Source organism: Chlorocebus sabaeus, chromosome 17 (genome assembly GCF_047675955.1).
Source record: "Chlorocebus sabaeus isolate Y175 chromosome 17, mChlSab1.0.hap1, whole genome shotgun sequence".
NCBI lineage: Eukaryota > Metazoa > Chordata > Mammalia > Primates > Cercopithecidae > Chlorocebus > Chlorocebus sabaeus.
In genome coordinates, this window is record NC_132920.1 from 3760773 (window position 1) to 3766225 (window position 5453).

Here is a 5453-nt window from a genome sequence, read left to right on the forward strand (position 1 = left end):
AATTCTCTCTGACGCACAGACTCCCCTTCCAAGCTCCCTGGCTGTTGGTAGAATTCAGGTCCTTGTGGTTGGAGGTTGCAGGATCTGAGCTCCTAGGGCAACCTGCAATTCCCTGCCCAGTGGCCCTCTCCATAACATGCAAATCTTTGGGGCCAAGGGAGGTGGTTTCTGCTGCTTCAACTCTCTCCTCAGGAAGCCCCTAGGTAAAGGGTCTAGTTAGGGCAGGCTCACCTTGGGAAATCTCCCTTTTGCTTAACTCCAAGTTAACTGATTAGGGACCTTAATTATACTGCAAAATCCCTTTATCTTTCCATTATAAGTAACCTAATCACAGGAGTGAAATACCATCAAGTCCTGTCCACACTCAAGGGGAGATTCTAGAGAACATGCTCCAGGAGAAGGACTTGTGGGGCCATCTTAGAGTTTGCCTAATTGAATTACTTATTCCTGCTACCTTACTTTTTAAAGTTTGAAAAAATCATGTTAAAATACACAGGACATAAAATTTACCACCTTAACCATTTGGAAGTATACGGTTCAGTGCCATTGAGTACATTCAAAGTGTTGTGCAGCCATCACCACCATTTATCTCCAGGACTTTTTCATCATCCCAAATGGAAACTCTGTACCGATTAAACACCAACTCCCCATTCTCCTTCCCTCAGCCCCTGGTGACCCCCTAGCCCCAGTTTTTTGTGCACTTGTTTTCTCCAACACACATGGTGGCAGGAGAATTCTCAAATAAAACTACAGATTCTTCTGCCTCACTTCTCACGCTTGTGATTTTATCAACCTAGAGTTTCTTGAGCAACTCAAAATAAATATGCATCTGGGCTTGTTCTTCAAAAGACTTGTGTAGCCAATCCCTACTAGGCTGGGACTGTGAGCTCTGGCTGGCCCCTGTGCTGGGCAGAATAGAGAGGAAAAGTCAGATGTTGGAAACAGGTCATGCTGCTTTGCCGAGATCAGCTGAGTCATGGAGACCCTAACGCAGCTAAAGGAATTAAAGACACACACACAGAAATATAGCATGTGAAGTGGGAAATCAGGGATCTCACAGCCTTCAGAGCTGAGAGCCTTGAACAGAGATTTACCCACATATTTATTGACAGCAAGCCAGCGATTAGCATTGTTTCTATAGATTATAGATTAACTAAAAGTATTCCTTATGGGAAACAAAGGAATGGGCCAAAATAAAGGGATGGGTTTGGCTAGTTATCTGCAGCAGGAGCATGTCCTTAAGGCACAGATCGCTCATGCTACTGTTTGTGGTTTAAGAACGACTTTAAGCGATTTTCTGCCTTGGGTGGGCCAGGTGTCCCTTGCCCTCATTACGGTAAACCCACAAACCCACAGCCTTCCAGCGTGGGCATCATGGTCATCACGAGCATGTCACAGTGCTGCAGAGACTTTGTTTCTGGCCAGTTTTGGGGCCAGTTTATGGCCAGATTTTGGGGGGCCTGTTCCCAACACTGCTTGATCTCATACTCTCTACAACCTCACACATAGCGTGCACTGAAAGCAAACTCACCAAGTCAGCGTGTGGTACATTTCCTTTAATTTAGGAAAGGAACTGAGTCCAGACTAAATGAGGAACCTCATGCCTCTCTGGTGTCTCAATTTCCCACCTAACTAATGGGATCCGCAAAGTCAACATTTTAAAAAAATCACATGCTCCGTGTATAGACAGAAGGAACATACCAGAAGAACCTGGACAGGTTTTAATACTTTGAGAATTAAAGTCCCAAACTGCACCAAAAAAAGATAATTCTGCAGTCTTTTTGGAAGCTTCTCTCCTCATAAATCTGTTGTTTTTTAATGGGGTGATGAACATGACATTGATTCTAGGGTTTCTAATAGAAACAGTAGGTCACAGGTACAATTTTGCTCCTTTCACTCCGGGAGTCTTAGGCACAGCTGTGTCCAAAGGGAATTTGCTTCCCTTTATTTGGGTTTGCATGGATGTTGTATTTTTGTGCATTGCAGATTTCCACAGCTTTGTTAGCAAGGCATAATTATTTCCAGACAAGATGCTGGCTCAGATGACTGCCTCATCCTTAATGTGGCTTTTGAGTTTCGCAAGAGGCAAACCCAGAGCTTTCCTCCCTGTGCCTTCTGTGCATCCTGGTAACGTGGCAAAGAGAAATTACAACTAGGAAAGAAGTCGTCATTTTAGGCGATTATAAAGCATTCCCAGAATAAAATAATTTGTTCAAATTCCAAACCCACATGTGTAGAAACTATAATTTTTTTTTTTTTTTTTTGGAGACAGAGCCCCTCACTCTGTTGCCCAGGCTGGAGTGCAATGGCATGATCTCGGCTCACTGCAATCTCCGCCTCCTGGGTTCAAGTGATTCTCCTGCCTCAGCTTCCCAAGTAGCTGGGATTACACACATGCGCTACCATGCCTGGCTAATTTTTTATATCTTTAGCAGAGACGGAGTATCACCACGTTGGCCAGGCTGATCTCAAACTCCTGACCTCATGATCTGCCCACCTCAGCCTTCCAAAGTGCTGGGATTACAGCTGTGAGCCACCACGCCCGGCCAAAACTGTGTGGTTGGCAACTTTCTTCCACAAACAGAATAAGGGGTGATTGTGCCAATGGCTTCGGCTCTTGAAATATACCTGGGTCTGGAGGCAAGCCTGCAGTGATAGAACATTCAGCAGCCCATCTGTGTGTGAAAAGCCTGCAGGTAAGAGTGCCATACGGCAAAGAATGAGCAAACTGGAGAAACACTAACGCATTTCCATTCCCCAGCCCTCCGAAAACCCACAAAGAGAAGTTCAGCTGGGCAGCTAGAGCTTGCTGGGAACCAGGGAGTCCACTGAGTGGCCATAACCACTGAAGAGCTTGTATTTGCATTGGCTTTCCTTAGAGATTTGGTTTTAAACAGCAAAACAAATACAAATTCAAGAGACTTCTTGCTTTAAAAAAAGGGGGGGGGGGAGGCGGGGGGGAAGGTGGTATTTATATTGCCGTGTCAATATTTTTAATGTACTTTAAGATGAAAGAAAAGTCCATTACAATAGGGAATAATAACCAGTCCCTAAAGATCTGTTTGCAGCTCCTTTCACTTCCTCCAGAGTGAAAGAAATTCCAGTTTCATGATGTCACTGCCTTAGCCAGATCTTTCTGAAGATGCAGCTGTTCAGATGGACGCGGGTTCTGTGTGTGCAGTTTCCTCCTGTGGTTCCCAGAGGCGAATGAGGAGGACGGGCCATGGCAACATTCAACAAGCTGGCCTCACCCAGCACACACACACCTGCCATCTCTGCAGTTCTGACCTTGGCTGGTGTCCCTCCGCTGTCCAGCTTTGAGCCTCATCTTCATCTTCGAGCAGTGGCTGGAAGTTACAGCTGCAGCAAATGTGCAGAATATGAAAAGAATTCAGAATAGAATTAGACCAGGAATGATGTTAAATCCAGCCGTGTGCTCCAGAGACCCGGCAAGGTTGCAGGCATCTCTAAGTGGACAGAAGCAGGTAACATATGACTGAATGTAGGGGCCAGGACTAGGAGCTGATCTGTTCGCAAGACAGTGACTTAGCAAGTACAAAATCAACAAAAATCATCCTGACCTCTCTACTTCTAACTCCTGTGTCCAAGCTAACATCCCTGCTCATGATGCAACCTCAGCTAGCTGGTAAGGAGGCCCCAAAAATTCACTCAGAAATTCAACTCCAAATTTATTCTGAATCTTTTTTTTAGTGGGAAAAGGACTTGTAATCCCGAAAAGAGACAGCATTAAGTGTAAAAATGATGAAGATGAATCAAATCTATTTCTGATATTTTGGGGTTAGGAGGTAATCTGTGGATATTTGGCCTTTTCCTTATTTGTTATGTTTAAGAGGATTTTGTGTACTGGAGTGTCAGTCAAACTTGTAATTCTAACTTAAAATGTGGAGTTAAAAAGTTGATGTAGAGTATAATTTTATGTTGATATTTTAAGAGTATATGAAATGTATTATATGTCTAGATTTTGTTATATTTACAGGAATTATTACTTAAGTACTTGGGAAGATTTTTTTGTTGTTGTTAATCAGACAATTAAGGAAGTCAAATGATTACATTTACAAAGTCTGTTCAAAAAGTTTAATGCAATTTGTGTTTGTTGATGGGACCAAAGTTAATCAAAGGCTCTCTTTAAAAAGTATTAAATATTACTATATTAATTTTTAAAAATAATATTTGCAGGTTGAACGGCATGTATAAATGACATGAAGAACACTGCCAATGTGTTAATTAGACAACATTTTAAATATTCACCAATTCTTATTATGAGAGTATTTCTTTCAAGGTACTTTACCAAATATCATTTTCTTTCATTGAAAGGATTGCTTCAGCCTTGACTGATGTGCACATGCTCACAACAGAGGCGAAGGGCAGTAGAGTGAAGGCCCAAGGCTGTCACTGGTTAGCCTGTGGACTCGAGTCTCAGTTTTCTCATCTGTAAAATGGCATAACAATAAATACATCATGCAGCCAACTGCAAGGACGGGATGAAATGTTGTGGGTAAAGAAAGCCCCCGCCAACTACCTGGCCCAAGGCAGGCACCCCACAGACAGTGCTTGTGCCTGTCACCTCACTGTGAGACGTACAATAATAGTCATGTAGTACTCTTTTTCTCTGAGCCATTGTTTTCTTGGATTATATTGACAATTTATATCGTAAGGAAATCTCCCAGAGTGACCCTGTTAAGATGTCAGAAATATCATAGCACATGTCAGCTTGAAGCCCTCTAACGGCTTCGTCTTGGTCAGAAGAGGAGCCGAGGTCAGACTGTGGCCTCCAGGTCCCTCAGCAGATGGCTCAGTGCTTTCCTGGGACATACTAGGCCCTTCCATGGCAGGTCTTTGTGACAGCTATTCCCTCTGCCTGGCAGCTCTTCCTCAAGAATTCTGCAGACCCACCTCTTCCACTTTCAGGCCTCTGTTTGAATGTCACCTGAGCCCCCTTTTTAAAACTGCACCCCACCCAACAGACTAATCCCAGGAATAAGTGCATCCCTTGTGTCAAAAGGGGTGGTCTGAAAGCTTAAGAAATGGTAAAAGGATTCTCCTCATGGTTTATACTTTGTTGCTAGGCTGCAATTTTTTTTTTTTTTTTTGAGACAGAGTTTCGCTGGTATTGCCCAGAATGGAGTGCAATAGCGCAATGTCGGCTCCCTGCAACCTCCGCCTCCCAAGGTTCAAGCGATTCTCCTGCCTCAGCCTCCCAAGTAGCTGGGATTATAGGCACCTGCCACCACACCTGGCTAATTTTTTGTATTTTTAGTAGAGACGGAGTTTCACCATGTTCCCCAGGCTGGTCTCAAACTCTTGACCTCAGGTGATCCACCCACTTCGGCCTCCCAAAGTGCTGGGATTACAGGTGTGAGCCACCATGCCCGGCCTTTTTTTTTTTTTTTTTTTTTGGAGACAGAGTTTTGCTCTTGTTGCCCAGGCTGGAG

General features: G+C 43.9%; 1 long non-coding RNA gene across 1 annotated transcript; it reads left to right on the forward strand.

The window, feature by feature from the left end:
* The first annotated feature begins 3353 nt into the window (after positions 1-3353).
* Positions 3354-4489, forward strand: LOC119626779 (uncharacterized). Its single transcript, XR_005242927.2, has 2 exons — positions 3354-3646; positions 4336-4489. It is a non-coding gene; the product is annotated as an uncharacterized lncRNA (long non-coding RNA).
* Positions 4490-5453: the final 964 nt, after the last annotated feature.